At 45.9% G+C, this 15223-nt stretch overlaps 1 protein-coding gene across 4 annotated transcripts in view; it reads left to right on the forward strand.

Moving 5' to 3' along the window:
- The first annotated feature begins 5248 nt into the window (after positions 1-5248).
- LOC141194407 (uncharacterized) overlaps positions 5249-15223 on the forward strand; it is a 34606-nt gene continuing 24631 nt past the window's right edge. Inside the window, exons 1-2 of one of the 4 annotated variants that reach the window (XM_073662317.1) lie at positions 5269-5337; positions 12209-12272. The gene's annotated coding sequence lies outside the window, so the exon portion shown is untranslated. Of the gene's footprint in view, positions 5338-12208; positions 12273-15223 lie in introns of all 4 variants that reach the window. The other 3 variants (XM_073662318.1, XM_073662321.1, XM_073662320.1) reach the window with 3 other exon arrangements.

Raw genomic sequence — 15223 nt, forward strand, 5'->3', positions numbered from 1 at the left:
AGTGTGCAGCACTGATTCTATTAGGCCATCTATACTAAGCTCCACCAGATTTAAAATTACTAATCATGTTTATCTGTATCTTGGCTGGAAAATAATTTGGGCTTTGTAGCAGTGTGCAGTACTGATTCTATTAGGCCATCTATACTAAGCTCCACCAGATTTAAAATTAATAATAATTTTTAGCTGCATCTAGCCCGGAAAATAATTTTGGGGCTCCGAGATGCGCAAGACACATAAGTGCCTTCTTGCTGCACTACCTGCAACATGACCCTCAGATTGTCAGAATTCGAAGTAATCCTGACTATTGGGTTGCCACACTCTTAGATCCCCCACACTCTTCGATCAACCTTTTCATTTTAATAAAGAACAAAAAAATGGTCATTTTTGAAATTATCATCATTAGCAGGTTATTAGAAACTGAAATCAAACAGTTTTCAACTCAAAACTTTATTCTAGGTGATGTTACATTTGCACATAGGACCCCTTGTTCGAAAGGAGCTTCTGAACTCTCTCGTCCATTGAATTTGTCAGGTTTTGGATGGTTTCTGCTTCAATTGTTTTGCATGAGGATAGAATACCCTCCCTGAGCTGTTGCTTAGATGTGAACTGCCTCCCGCCATCATAGACACTCCTTTTGATGATGCTCCAGAGGTTCTGAATGGGGTAGAGGTCAGGGGAGCATGGGGGTCACACCATAAGTTTGTCCCCTTTTATGCCCATATCAGCCAGAGATGCAGATGTGTTATGTGCAGCATGAGACGGTGCATTATCATGCATGAAAATGATCTTGCTGTGGAATACACGGTTCTTCTTCTTGAACCATGGCAGGAAGTGCTGTTTGAGAAACTCCACATAAATTATGGAGTTCATCTTTACCCCTTCAGGGATCCTAAAGGGGCCGACAATCTCTCTCCCCATGATTCCAGCCCAAAACATTACTCCACCTCCTCCTTGTTGGTGCTGTCGCCATGTTTGTGTGGGGTGTCCATCAACCAGCCATCCTCCACTCCATCCATCTGGACCATCGAGCGTTGCACGGCACTCATCCGTGAACAAAACAGTTTTGAAATCAGTCTTCATGTATTGTTTGGCCCACTGGAGCCGTTTCTGCTTGTGTGCAGTGGATAGAGGAGGTTGACAGGATGGCGTACGCACAGCTGCAAACCTCTGAAGGACCCTGCATCTTGTTGTTCGGGGGACGTTGGAGGCACCAGCAGCTTCAAAAACTTGTCTGCTGCTATGACCAGGCTTTTTTGCCGCTGCTCTTTTAACCTGACATAATTGCCTGTAGGAAAGAGTCCTCAATTTGCCCTTATCAGCACGCACACGTGTGTACTGTGAATCAGCTACATACTTCTTGATTGCCAAGTCACTTCACTTGCTTACAGTGATATAAAGAGCCCTGACACACATCACCATCAATGAGTTTAACTGTCAAACAAACAAATTCTTCCCTTATCACTCCTAAACACTTTTTGCATAATAATTTGGAACACAGTGTACATGTGCTTTTCCACAATACACCAGTGGTTCACGTAGTGAATCTTACAGTTCTAACTTGCCAACCGTGGTCTGTATGGAGTTGTTCAATAAAGGGCCCAAAATTAAGATAACATAGACGGGAGAGGTCTCTATGAATAGGAATTCCTAAGTATTTGATACCATGTGAGGGCCAGGCAAAGGGAAAGTTGGACTGGATGGAATCCTGTATGGATTTGGGGAGGGAGACATCGAGGGCCTCAGACTTCGCTGCATTGATTTTAAAATTTGACCATGTAACAAAGTGATCTATTTCAGCCATAACAGCAGGGATGGATATATGTGATTGAGTGATATATACTAGGACATCAGCAGCAAATAGAGAGCACTTGTACTCGGTGCCTCCCAACTCAATCCACCTAATATTGGGGTTATGGCGAATTGATGAGAGCAGGTGCTCCGTCACTAGGATGTATAAGAGAGGGGACAGAGGACATTCCTGCCTTGTCCCATTGGTGATTATGAAAGGTGATGAAAATGTTGTGACGCGCCCCCTGGGCCTTGGGACACCCAGACCGGACCCTTTTTGGTGGATGCTGGTGGTTGTAGTCTCCGTGGCGGCGACCCGGTTCCGTGGCTCAGGGCGGTCAAACCAGTGGCGGAACTATTTATGTGGTTTTGATGTTTAAACGTCCGACTACGCCACCCGTGGATTGCGGTCAGAGTGAACCGCCACTGCAGGGCAAACCGCTGAGGCTGGTGTTGTGGGTGCAGCAGAGCGTAGCATAACTCCCCACGGGAGGAGTATAGCCTCAGGGAAGTGTATGCGGAGGATGGGGGTGATTTTGCAGGGCAGCAGCAGTAACGACACGGAGTCAGTGATGCAGTCCAGGGCCTTTACTCACAGTTCTTATTATCCAGACCACTTCTGCAGGTAACGGCTGCCCACGTCGTACTGTGCTCACCAGGTGAGGGGCTCAGACAACTCCCAGATAACTTTGGAGCGCTTCACAGGACCCCCTTTGTGTGTCCTTTGTCTGGCCTTTCTTACCAACCCTTCTGTCCGGCTGCCTCGGGCCTCCTCTTGGTAAACTTGGCGCCAGTTTCCCTGACCCTATGTGGTGCCTTCCTAGCGGGTGTAGCGAGGGGCTGCGCCACATAAAATGTCACAGCCTCCGGTTTCTAGCTGAGGGTCGTTTCCCGTCTCCACTAGTTTCGGGGACCGGTCTCCCCCTTTGGCCTGACCCCTCCACGCAGGTGGATTCAGGCGTGCGGTGGCAACTCGCCCGTCCGCACCCCTGGGATCCCTTCGTTCCTCGTTCCTGGAGCCTTCTCCGCTCCTCTTCCTTCCTTCTCCCTCTTCCAGGCCTGGGCCTCTGTTACTAGGCCCGCCTCCGGAGCAGAGCTCATGCAGAGCCCCTGCTCCCTGTCACTTCTGCTCAGACTTCTCTGCACTGAACTAAGATGGTGCCCACCTTTTATACTCCCTTCTCAATGCACCCAGGAACTGCTTCCTCCCTGCTCCTGCACTACAGGGTTCCCCTTCCTCAGTGTTCCCTCCCCCCACTCCAGCCAGGGACAGGGACTGTCGTGCCCATCTCAGGGGCATATTGGTCGCCCTGCCCCACGGCAATGTGGTGTAATGCATGCAGGTGTCGGGTCCTGATCCACACTCCATCCTTACCTGAGAGTGAGATATCACACCTCTGGGTGAGGTGCAATACCTCTGTAGCAACCGACCCCTCGGGGTGCTACAGTTCCATTTATCTTCAGCCTAGGTGATGTGTTGCGATACAGGGCCGTGATTTTGGCTATAAAAGGGTCCCCTAGACCCCTACCCCAAGCTTTTTAAGAGAATAATATATGGCGTGCCAGGAGACTCTATGGAATGCTTTCTCAGCATCCAACGAGAGTATCTAATTAAAAATTTTTAACTGCATCTAGCCCAGGAAATACTTTGTGCATAGTAGCAGTGTCTGCTAGTCAGCGGATTATCCCGGCTGTTAAGCAAGCTACACCACCTGTAGTTTGGACACTTAATTTTTTCAAAGGAAATGCTTCGGGACCACGGGATACTCAGTGAAGAGCATCAGGAGGCACCCCAAGGCATAGGGGCTGGGACTGGCGGTAGGATGCCTTGCGGTGGACAGCCGAGCTCGATCCTTATAAAAGCTTTTTAACTGCAGCAGCTTTAGTGGACGCTACTGGAGCTGGAATTACGCGGCTGCTGGCATGAGACTTGCCCTTCAATAGATCCTTGTAAAAGGATTTAAAGTGTATTCATTCAAATTAGAGAGACAATTTAAATTAAAAAGCTTAGAGCTGCCTCCACCACAGAGGGGCTCGCTCGACCCACCAGCGGACAGGCACCAGTATTGGGAGAGGGGGGCTGGCCGTCAGGGTCCACCGCGACTCTGGCACAAACCCGGCGACACGGAGGTGGCACGGGCAGGAACGGACTGGCCGTGTCAGCTTCGCACTTTTTTGGTTTTAGAAGGGCATGACATGCCTATATCTGTGTCTCCCCCTCCTTTTACTCCTCCACCTCTCTTCTTTTCGCATGACTATATGTACTTGTCACTTTTCCATGTGTTAGTTATGTCTTCTGAGCAGATTGTCAGCTTTTGGACACCTTTGAAGGTGTTTTCTATGTGTTTCTATGTGTTTTTGTTTGCCTGCCATTGGTTTTAACGGTGTTCGAAGGTGTTCGACGAACACACGGGTGTTCGACGAACCGAACTCGAACACTACGGGGGTGGCTCAACACTACTGAAGACTCACAACTAAGACAGAGTACAGGGAAGAGCTTGTGTATTAGCTAGGGAGAGGATAAAGTGTTCTTCCAGTGTCCATCTTAAAACAGCTATTGTCAGAGGCAAAGCAATATTTTTCCTGCACACACAGAAGTAGAATTGTGTGCGGATTTTTTTCTTTTTTTTTTAGCACTGGTCTATTTTCCCCGCTGCTTTAGGGGTCAGAGCCTGCCTTCTGTCCATATTAGTGTACATAAAAAATCTTTGATTGCCCTGCACAAAGCAGTAGTCCAAACATTTCCGGCTCCACTCCCTACACCTCATACGCGCGCGGCTCCGCTCCCTACACCTCGTATGCGCGCGGCTCCGCTCTGCTCCCTACGCCTCGTACGCGCGTGGCGCGGCTCTGCTCCGTACGCCTTGTACACACACGGCTCCGCTCCGCACGCCTCGCACACTCACAGCTCCGGTCCGCACGCCTCGCACACGCGTGGCTCCGCTCCGCACGCCTCGCACACGCGCGGCTCCGCTCCGCACGCCTCGCACACGCGCGGCTCCGCTCGCCTCGCACACGCGCGGCTCCGCTCCGCGTGCCTCGCACACGCGTGGCTCTGCTCCGCACACGCGCGGCTCTGCTCCGCACACCTCGCACACGCGCGGCTCCGCTCCGTACACCTCGTACACATGCGGCTCCGCTCCTTACACCTCGTACACACGGGCCTCTGTTCCGTACACCTCGTACACGTGCGGCTCTGCTCCGTACACCTCGTACACACGGGCCTCTGCTCCGTACACCTCGTACACTCACGGCTCTGCTCCGTACACCTCGTACACGCGCGGCTCCGCTCCGTACACCTCGTACATGCGCGGCTCCGCTCCGTACACCTCGTACACACACGGCTCTGCTACATCCACACTGTAAACCCCTCCTGACCCCACACATAAACTTCAGCTCATCCAGCACCATGACAACCAGCACAGCAGAGTCCTGCATCCACTGAGGCCCCTGATCATGTGACCCCTGACTCCTCCCCTCCTGTGACCTCATCACAGGTCCTGTGCGCACACAACAGCCATATATGTGGTGGCGGCTCTGCAGGTGGAGGTATGTGGAGACCCCATTACTGGGCGCAGGGGGCATTAACCCCTTCAGCACAGAGGCTCTTTTGGGGTCTTGTGTTGCCCCTTTATAAGAATCAAGGTTTCTGTTCTGTTTCCTGTAATAGATACATACGACCCAACTATGGAGACAGGAAGGGAGGAAACATATTGTTCTCATTAGTGATGAGGGAGCGTGTATTGTTAACCCTTTCGGTGAGCACGCTCGGGTGCTCGCCCAGTATTTGCGGCGTGCTCGGCATCTATGTTAGTGCCGCCGCGGCTGCATGTGTCATGGTTGTTAGACACATGCACCTCAGTCTGTAGTAGGGAGGTGCCGGTGATATTCACATGTTTCCTTGTGAAAGCTTGGAGCAGGTGTAGTCTGCTTACTTCCTCTCTCAGTCCTTGGAGGCTGCCATGTCGTTGGCCATACGTCTTGATAGATGCCTTCGGTATAGACGGGTGAGACCACCTGCTACGGGACCTTCTTGTCGGGTTTATGTGCCGCTGCCGGGGGAGCGGTCTGGAGGTGAACCAGTACTGGGGGAGGTAGCAGAACCCATGCAGTTAGGGGGTGCCTTTACATCATCATTTCCCCGGAGATTCGCAAGAATAAAGGCGTATTTTTTTTTCTGGGAAAAAGGGACATTTTATTAGGACCTGTCCTTCAATTCCTAAACGAAAGGAGAACTCACAGCAGAGAGGATTCTCTTATAACATAACCTTCACTTATACTTATAAAACTTTATATCCTATATATCCATTACTGAATCAACATAACCCCTATTAACCTCAGGACTCAAAAAGACTCATTACAGATATTTACAGGATACGGTCCCCGGATGAATTTATCCAGTCCTGACTGTTAACATTAATCATAATCTAAAGTGCTATTGTGCAATATAGAAAGAAAATGTGTGGTTCTCACCTATTTTGCATGTAGACACCATCCAGGATTTTCTGTCTGTCGATCTTTTTATGAGGACTGATGCCCCCCCCCCCCCTGTCATGAACCTGGGTTTAGTTCCCACCCCGACACGGGCAGTACCCTTGTGTACCTTCTAACATATCCCACAAAAACCCTTCCGAAGCGTTTCTTTCTCCTTACGGAGAATTCATCAGGGGAGTATGTTTAGCATTTTGGGGAAGGCACAATTCATGCAAAGAGAGAAGGTGACTCTGTGCCAATATAGTGTCAAAGTGAGTAAAACAAAAAATTCAATGAGGCTCACAATGGCGAGTGTTCATTACAATGGTGCAGAGTGCTTCCTCCACTATTTTTCCAAAAAAATGTATGGGGAGATAATCCCACACACTCACTTCCTGTATGTAAATAGGTTTACTCTCCCTCCTTTCCAGGGAGTCTGACTTCTATACCAGGAAAGATCTTTGAACAAATTATTAAACAACATGTATGTAAGTACATGGATAAGAATGAAGTGATTAACCAGAGTCAGCATGGGTTTGTAACTAACAAGTCATGTCAGACTAACTTAATTTCCTTCTATGACAGAATCACTGACTGGGTGGATCAGGGAAATGCTGTAGATATAGTATATCTTGACTTCAGCAAAGCATTTGACAAAGTATCTCACACCATCCTTATTGAAAAAATGACCAAGTATGCAATGGACCAGGCAACTGTTAGGTGGATTCATAACTGGCTTAGTGATCGGACTCAAAGGGTGGTTGTAAATGGCTTCACATCCAGCTGGATGAATGTCTCAAGTGGGGTACCACAGGGCTCCGTCCTGGGACCTGTATTGTTCAACATCTTTATCAATGATTTAGATGAAGGAATTGAGGGTAAGCTGATTAAATTTGCTGATGACACAAAGCTAGGAGGGATAGCTAATACTAGAGAAGAGAGAGAGAGGATTCAAAAAGACCTAAATAAACTGGAGCAGTGGGCAGCAACCAACAGAATGGTTTTTAACAGGGAAAAATGCAAAGTACTACATCTGGGCAATAAAAATGAAAAAAGCATATACAAAATGGGAGGAATAGAGCTAAGCAACAGTACATGTGAAAAAGACTTAGGTATACTAATAGATCATAGACTGAACATGAGTCAACAGTGTGATGCAGCAGCAAAAAAGGCAAATACAATTCTGGGATGTATTAACAGAAGCATACAGTCTAGATCACGTGAAGTCATTATCGGTCTTTACTCCTCTTTGGTCAGACCTCATCTGGAATACTGTGTACAGTTTTGGGCACCACATTTTAAAAAAGACATAGACAAACTGGAGCAAGTTCAGAGAAGAGCGACCAGAATGGTGACTGGTCTGCAAACCATGTCCTATGAGGAACGGTTGCAGGATTTGGGAATGTTTAGCTTGCAAAAAAGAAGACTGAGAGGAGACTTAATAGCTGTCTACAAATATGTCAAGGGCTGTCACATTGTAGAAGGATCATCTTTATTCTCATTTGCACAAGGAAAGACTAGAAGCAATGGGATGAAACTAAATGGGAGGAGACACAGATTAGATATTAGAAAAAACTTTTTGACAGTTAGGGTGATTAATGAGTGGAACAGGCTGCCACGAGAGGTGGTGAGTTCCCCTTCAATGGACGTCTTCAAACAGAGGCTGGACAGACATCTGTCTGAGATGATCTAGTGAATCCTGCTTTGAGCAGGGGGTTGGACCAGATGACCCAGGAGGTCCCTTCCAACTCTACCATTCTATGATTCTATGATTCTATGTCACTTCCCGGGCGGGGCTTATATCTGTCTTATATTTTTGTTGCTATAATTCCCGGGTTTATCTCTATCAAACCCATTGCTTTTTCAAATACATTATCCCATAATAGTGCTCTCATCAGATTCATTCCATTTTGACCACCTTATATGTATTCCCACTCTTTCAAAACATGTCATTTCCTGCAGCGCGGAGTCTCACAATCACATGACACGGCTGGGTCTCACCCGATCGCACCGCGACCAGGTGACATAACCGATCACATAATTTCTGGCCGCCCGGCATGCCGCGATCACGCAATGCAGCCCCATTTTTACAGCCATCTACGCTCAGCCATATGTTACAACATGTGGCCGTGGACTCCACAACGCTTCGGTCACGTGGCACCCGAAACGCCTCAGTCACACGGCCGACCACATATGGTCACATGTCCCCATATATACCGTATTATTTCTGAATGATTACCACTGCCATAGTGACCATCAATCCAAATCGCACATGATGCTCCTTCCTACTTGGGATAGGCTGGCAGCTTTAAATACAAACTTCATCAGACATAATTTGAATATACGTATTTCATTCTGAAGGCACTCTTTAAGCAACCTGTTGCCCACAATGTCATATATTATATATCTATCCATAAATTTCCCTTCTTCCTAAGGGTATATAATCCTTAAGGATATAAAGATCACCTTCTTTTGAAGGCACTCAAGATTTTAAAGGCTCAAAAATCTGATTTTGACAGGCTCATGTAATGGGACCCTCCATGATCAAACGGGGTGAAAGGAGGGGGAGGATTTTGTTCGGTGGAGATGGGGATCAGGAGATACTCCTTTCAGATAAAACAGCTATAGCCAAGTTGCTCATTGAGCCCCTTAGGGGCCATGGTGTTCAACCGGAAAATCGATCTTGCTCCTTTTTGCTGTAGGATTCTGTCCATGTCCCCTCCCCTACTATTCACTTTCATGCAATCAATTCCCGTAAATGATGTAACTTTCGGATCTCCCCCGTGCACGAAATTTACATGTTTAGCAATGGGTGTCTTTATTGTTTGCAATATAATTTAGATGCTCTCCTATTCTTCTTCTCATTTCTCGTATGGTTTTCCCTGTTTACAGACGGGCCCATGGGATGGGGACGTACTCGGCGCCTGGGCCTTGTTGCCTGGTCTTGGGGATGTTGCGGTACTCGGCTCCTGGGCCCGTACCCTGGGGTATCTCTTAAAAAGGGTAATTTAAGTTGGGGTTATAAATGTTCGTGATCACCAGCGCTACGGCAGTCCTCTGAGGCCGGTGTTCAGGCAGCTTAGATGGTATAGCTCCCCACAGGTCGAGCAGGGCCTCAGGGCAGCGTAGAGGTAGGGATGCAGGACAGAGGGGACCCAGCAGGTTCAGAGCAAGAATAGGCACGCAGTTCACTTCAGTATCTTTACTGGTGGTGTTTCAGGCACGATCCGGGGCGCTGTAGGGTGAATGGTGCATATCAGGACTCTACCCAGTGAGCGGGTGTAGGGCCTCCTGTTTCTTGCCTTTGTTTAGTAAGTCTCTGACCTGCTTGGAGCTAGGCCTAACTTGGTTTCTGTCCTGCACCGGCTGATCTTGTGGTAGGGCTTTTGGTTGGAGATCACTCTCCCTGCTTGCAGGGCCTCTGTGACTCCTGGCTCTGGTACGTATCAGCTCTTGGGTGATCCTGGGATCTGAAGTCTTCCAGGGGTTCCGGTTGTCTCTGCTGGGTGTAAGGAATCTCTGCAGACGTGGACCCGGTGTCCGGTATATGTGCTTAGGGTGAGCAGGTAAAGCTCCTCTGCCCCTTATGTTACTCTCCTTCCACTTGCCTTCGGCCTACTTGGGGCCCTCACTATGCTACACACTAGCAGGAAGCTCACTGCTTCTTCACCGCTCTTATGGTGTCGGCACACCTTAAGCTCACTAACCTGAGCTCCACTGCAGTCTAATCACTCTTAACTGAGCTGACTCCTGCTGGAACTGAACTGAGAACTCTGTCCCTCTCTGCCTGTGAGCAGGAACTCTGTTCTCTGAGCAGAATGTGCTCTGATCTGTTCCCTGATAGACCTTGTTCTCCCTGCCTAACTCCACCCTCCATATATATCCGTCCCTATCCGGGCTCCCTCTGGTGGTCTGAGGTGGTAGGGTAGAGGTGTGTGTATGCTGTGAGGGCCTCTTGTGGAGAAATCCGTCCATGCACCCCACTGGGATCTGTGGCTCCAATGCGCAGCAGGGGCGCCACATTTACTCCTTTTTGCAAATACATGTTGCTTTAAATATCACAAATTTTGTTCTGCTATTAATAAAACTTCTAATATCAAAGGACAATCCAGTAACGTTACTCATAAAGGTTTTTGTAGTCTTAACATTCGGACAGGCCACACATCCGCTGCAATTGTAGCAGCCATTCGGTCTCCCTGATAACCAAGACTTGTCCTTTTTAGATTGCACAAAATGACTTTTGACAACCCTGTCTCCAATCGTTTTGTTTCTATGAAACGTGATTTGTGGTTTTGTACCAACAACTTTTTTCAAATCCTCGTCTATGGTAGAATTCCCGAATATTTTTCTATAATGACCCTTGCTTGTGGGGCACCATTATTGTATGTCGCAATCAACCTAATAAGTTCTTTTTCTTTTTCATTATCGTCTTTTGTTCTTGGAGAGAGCAGATTTTCTCTATTTTGTTTTAAAGCAAACTGGTGCGCCCTTCTCAAAACCCAATCAGGGTATCCCCTTCGTTTAGACCTCTCTCTCATTTCCTTAGCCTGCTGTATAAATTCACCATCAGTCGAACAATTCCTTCTCAGCCTGATGTATTGGCCTTTTGTTATTCCCTTCGTCAGAGGGAGCGGATAGTGGCTCTCCCACCGAAGAAGGGAATTTGTAGCTGTTGGTTTCCAAAAAATTTTGGTATGTATACCCCCCTCCTCTTATTTTGCAATCTGGTACTTTTCTTCAACTACCTATCCCTACCAGGTCATGGACACACTTGTCCATGGATTTTATTACTGACCTCCCGGTTTCTGCAGGTAAAACAGTGGTCTTTGTGGTTGTAGATAGGTTCAGTAAAATGGTTCACTTCATCCCATTACCTGCACTTCCAAATGCTAAGACACTTGCTCGGGTGTTTATAAATGAGATTGTGAAGCTTCATGGGGTTCTCTCCGATGTGGTATCAGATAGGGGACCCAGTTTGTTTCCAAGTTCTGGAAAGCATTCTGTTCTCGACTGGGGGGTGCAGCTGTTTTTTTCCTCTGCCTTCCACCCCATGACCGAGCGCGTCAATCAGAGTTTGTAGACCTACCTCAGGTGTTTTGTCGCCAAAAATCAGGAGGATTGGGCATCCTACTTACTGATGTCAGAATTTGCAATTAATAATCATCTCTTCAAGTATCCACTGGCAGGTCACTGTTCTTTGGTGCATACGGTTACCATCCACAGTTTGGCACCTTTAGTGGGGGAGGAACTTCGGGAGTTCCTGAGGAGGAACGGTTTTCTTCGTAGCTCTTCTTTATGTGGCGGGGGGTGCTGAGTAGTTTAAAGATCATGGGAGACAGGTATAAACTCATGGCTGACAAAAAACGCTTGCCAGGTCCGAACCTGAATGTGATTAACTTTGTGTGGTTGTCTACCAGGAATGTTAAGTTGAAAGTCCCTTCCTGGAAGCTGGGACCTAGGTTCATTGGTCCCTATAAATTAACTGCCGTCATTAACCCAGTCTTGAGCTTCCTCAGTAAGAATTTTGAAGATTGTTCGTGGCTGGGTCTTCCAGCATGACAATGACCCTAAACACACAGCCAGGGCAACTAAGGAGTGGCTCCGTAAGAAGCATTTCAAGGTCCTGGTGTGGCCTAGCCAGTCTCCAGACCTGAACCCAAGAGAAAATCTTTGGAGGGAGCTGAAATTCAATGTTGCCCAACAACAGCCCCGAAACCTGAATGATCTGGAGAAGATCTGTATGGAGGAGGGGGCCAAAATCCCTGCGCAGTGTATGCAAACCTGGTCAAGAACTACAGGAAACGTCTGACCTCTGTAACTGTAACAAAGGTTTCTGGACCAAATATTAAGTTCTGTTTTTCTATTGTATCAAATACTTATTTCATGCAATAAAATGCAAATCAATTATGTACAAATCATACAATATGATTTTCTGTTTTTTTTCCAGATACTGCCTCTCACAGTTGAAGTGAACATGCGGTAAAAATTACAGATCTCTCCATTCTTTGTAGGTGGGAAAATTTTCAAAATCGGCATTGTATCAAATACTTATTTTCCCTACTGTATGTATGTGTCTGTGTATATATACATATATGAGTACCATACCCTTTCCTTTATACCTTGATACATATCTGGTCCTATTTAATGTATCAGTGTATTTTTATATATATTTCTATATCTATATAAGGGCAAACTAGGGCTTCTAAGAGACACTCACTGAGCCCCATTCTTGGGGCAGATTCTATTGAACCCGGGACCAATGAGATATTTACCTCTCAATAGTTGGATAGGCAGGGGCGAATCATCCATAGTGGCAGCCCACGTGACCGCTATGGTGCCCTTGAATTGATGGTGATGGCATTGAATAGAATAGTGAATCAGGGAGTCGAAAGCTTCCCGATCCACCATTCAGCCTTCGCCTGTGAGTCTAAGACTCCGTGCACTGCAGGCACAATGGCGTCACTACATCCCACCTGTAGTATGGAGTCTCAGTACTATAGGCTTCATATTACAGTTGGTTGAGTAGTTTGTGTTTTTTTTTAAATGTCAGGAATTGTGGGGGCATCATATTAAGTGAAGGGTTGTGGGGGCCGACATCTGTGGGGGCCATCATACTGTGTGGGAGCCCTCATACTGAGCTACATGGGCGCACAGGAGAACAATTTCCTAGTGATGAGTGAGATAGGGATAAGTAAGTGAGAAATACAGACCTTTGGTCTATGTGGTTGCAGACTTGAATTAATATGGTATATATCAATAAGGTCAACAATTATACCTCCCGAATAAATATATTTGGCACACAAACACAGGCTATATGAGCTCGGTTTAAAGCAAGATAAGATGCAAATCCACTAAAATAAATTAATTTTTATTTCAATAATTTAAAAACTTAGTAAAAAACAGATGCCTTCAAATTTCATCAATAAAACACTCCACACTGGCTCAAATTACATGCAACAATAGTTATTTAGCAACACATGCCTATAAGATCTAAAATATCAATATTGCACTTCTTCCCTAGATATAACGTGCTGTAAATAATTTAGTGCCAATCCCCCCAAATCAAAACATAAAGTGCAAGTTCATGAAAGATCGATTCCTCTCCCTATATATGGAGAAGATTGATTATATTTGTAAATATAAATGCAATGTGCAATTATGAAGGATATGAAATACGGCAACAAAAATCAGCACTAAATAAAGTTATAATGGAGAACTATGTGTATAGGATTATATTATTCATATTTGAGAAGATTGACTATATTGGTAGATATAGATGCAATTGCAATTCTCATATAAGTATATGAAAAGCAGCAACAAGAATCAGCATTCACTGAAACTATTAGTGGAAAGCTATGTGCACAGAGTTGTATTATTCATAGGCATGAAATCCAAGTGCAGTACTTACATGTAGAGTGTTAGTGGCAGTGTACAGCCAGTGGAGGTTTAGAGAAATCTGCCCCGACGACGCCGTTTCGCCATATGCTTCTTCTTGGTAAAATAACCCTTACACAGCCTGGAGGTGTGTTTGGGGTCATTGTCCTGTTGAAAAATAAATGATGGTCCAACTAAACGCAAACCGGATGGAATAGCACGCCGCTGCAAGATGCTGTGGTAGCCATGCTGGTTCAGTATGCCTTCAATTTTGAATAAATCCCCAACAGTGTCACCAGAAAAGCACCCCCACACCATAACACCTCCTCCTCCATGCTTCACGGTGGGAACCAGGCATGTAGAGTCCATCCGTTCACCTTTTCTGCGTCGCACAAAGACACGGTGGTTGGAACCAAAGATCTCAAATTTGGACTCCTCAGACCAAAGCACAGATTTCCACTGGTCTAATGTCCATTCCTTGTGTTTTTTAGCCCAAACAAGTCTCTTCTGCTTGTTGCCTGTCCTTAGCAGAGGTTTCCTAGCTGCTATTTTACCATGAAGGCCTACTGCGCAAAGTCTCCTCTTAACAGTTGTTGAAGAGATGAGTCTGCTACTAGAACTGTGTGGCATTGACCTGGTCTCTAATCTGAGCTGCTGTTAACCTGCGATTTCTGAGGCTGGTGACTCGGATAAACTTATCCTCAGAAGCAGAGGTGACTCTTGGTCTTCCTTTCCTGGGGCGGTCCTCATGTGAGCCAGTTTCTTTGTAGCGCTTGATGGTTTTGGCAACTGCACTTGGGGACACTTTCAAAGTTTTCCCAATTTTTCGGACTGACTGACCTTCATTTCTTAAAGTAATGATGGCCACTCATTTTTCTTTACTTAGCTGCTTTTTTCTTGCCATAATACAAATTCTAACAGTCTATTCTGTAGGACTATCAGCTGTGTATCCACCAGACTTCTGCAAAACACAACTGATGGTCCCAACCCCATTTATAAGGCAAGAAATCCCACTTATTAAACCTGACAGGGCACACCTGTGAAGTGAAAACCATTTCCGGTGACTACCTCTTGAACCTCATCAAGAGAATGCCAAGAGTGTGCAAAGCAGTCATCAAAGCAAAAGGTGTCTACTTTGAAAAACCTAGAATATAAGACATATTTTCAGTTGTTTCACACTTTTTTGTTAAGTATATAATTCCACATGTGTTAATTCATAGTTTTGATGCCTTCAGTGTGAATGTACAATTTTCATGCTCATGAAAATACAGAAAAATCTATAAATGAGAAGGTGTGTCCAAACTTTTGGTCTGTACTATATATATATATATATATATATATATATATATATATATGAAATATACATTGAAGGAAATAAGTATTTGATCCCTTGCTGTTTTTGGAAGTTTTCTCATTGACAAAGACATGAACAATCTATAATTTTAAGTGCAGATTAGTTTTAACATTGAGAGATCGAATATCCCAAAAAATCAAGAAAATCATAGTATAAATTAGATAAATTTATTTGCCTTTTGCAGTGAGAAATAAGTATTTAGTCCTGTCAGAAAAATATTAAGAATCCCCCCCC

Source organism: Phyllobates terribilis, unplaced genomic scaffold, assembly GCF_046119375.1.
Source record: "Phyllobates terribilis strain yellow unplaced genomic scaffold, ASM4611937v1 Scaffold_70__1_contigs__length_7381418, whole genome shotgun sequence".
NCBI classification, from domain to species: domain Eukaryota; kingdom Metazoa; phylum Chordata; class Amphibia; order Anura; family Dendrobatidae; genus Phyllobates; species Phyllobates terribilis.